This window comes from Rhagoletis zephyria, unplaced genomic scaffold (genome assembly GCF_001687245.7).
Source record: "Rhagoletis zephyria isolate East Lansing unplaced genomic scaffold, Rhagoletis_zephyria_1.1 Rzeph_scaffold_01539, whole genome shotgun sequence".
Lineage (NCBI taxonomy): Eukaryota > Metazoa > Arthropoda > Insecta > Diptera > Tephritidae > Rhagoletis > Rhagoletis zephyria.
The window spans coordinates 32,961-34,778 of NW_016158623.1; positions in this window are offsets into that span (position 1 = coordinate 32,961).

The window sequence follows — 1,818 nt, forward strand, 5'->3', positions numbered from 1 at the left end:
AGATAGCTGGCAACAACGGTTGTCAATTTTTTTCTTTATAAACCTTCTACAGATAGAAAGAAACAAAATGAAACAGAAACGAGCAAACCCGTTGAGCCGTTCTTGAGTTATGCGATAACACACGGCAGCAATTCATCTTCATATATAAAGATTTTTTCGAATGGAGGCAACCCTATTAAAATTTTTTTTTTCTGATTTAAATTTGTTTATATATTCTCAGCGAAATACCACTATTGCGGCTTATTTAAATTTAATATTCTTTATGATATTTCAGATATCTGGCAACACTAGTTTTCCAATTTTTCATTACAAACCTTCTACAGACAGGAAGAAACAAAATGAAATGAAAACGAAGCAAATCCGTTGAGCACATTCTTGAGTTATATATAAAGACTTGCAATTACCCAGCGTGCTTCGCTGCGCCGTAAATATATTTTTGTGTTGTAACTCTCTCCCAAAACTCTTATGGCCTCATTTATACTGTTTGTCTGTTTGAACTCACTAATCTCCGGAACTACTGAATGGATTTCCATGGGGCTTTAATTGGTATATAGAGAGTGACCTCGCACGTAACCTAGGGTATAAAAAAAATGTTATCTAACAAGGGGCACCTCACATACGCGTGACATTTTTAATCAGCTATAACTTCGAAACCGTAAGTCACATGACTTTGAAATTTGACGTTGATTTGTGTTGACATGCATATCTATGGTATATGCGTATTGTAAAGTAGATATACTTTTGTAAAAGCGGCGCGACTCATCCTATAGGTGTGAAATTTTAAATTAGCCATAACTTCGGAATCATACGTCAGATGAATTTTAAATTTCGCTCTGCAGCGTATAATATACTTTTGCAAATAAATGTTGCCGACAGATGGCGGCGGAGTCGAGATATTTAAAGAACTCGTCTTCATCGTATGACCTGGATTAACGGGTATTAACTTAATAAAGTCCCATTCTTTAAGTATGCATACAAAGAAGCGCAAAATTGTTTAAGCTCCACAGATATCCTAGGCACATCAACGGGTCATCGGTATATCAAGAAGGAGTGTGCTGAATTAAAGAGAACTCAGTAGGAATATGAATGACCCCGTTTGAACAGGAAAACTCTTTCATCTTGTGAAACAGCAGGATTATAGAAGACGATTACGTACTCTCGGCAAACCTTGCAATACTTGCAGAGATCTCACAGTTGGAAATAAGAGCTCTTAACATCGAAGGAGATTAGTACTTATACCATATGTTATCTCAGCCCTATTATTTTTGGGATATGAGTAAGCAAGGTTTTGCTCTTCAGTCCTTTAAACCTAAACTAATAATTTTTACATTACAAACCGTTTTTGCATAGCAACACTGTTTTTGTATTGGCCAACGAAAAAGTTCTTATAAGCAGTCGCGAAGCAAGCCAGGCATTTGCTATATTCATAAAATATATTTAAAGAGCTTTATGGAGTAAGATTATCAAAAACAATTTCGATCTATGAAGCATTGTTAATTTATTTTATTTTTATACCCGAGCGCACTTGTGCACAAGGGTATTATAACTTTGTTCACATAACGGTTGTTTGTAACAGGCAAAACGAATCGAGATAGATATAGACAAATGTATACATAAATGATCAGAATGAAAAGAGAAATCGATTAAGCGGTAACTCGAGTAAAAATTGAGATATCTTAACAAAACGTGGAGTTCTTTTGGGCGTAGGACGGATGGTATTGAAAATAGGCGAAACCGGACAATAACCACGCCTACCTCCCATATAACGGTAATTTTCAGAAATACGAAAACTGCGATATTTTAGTAACTACTGAAGAT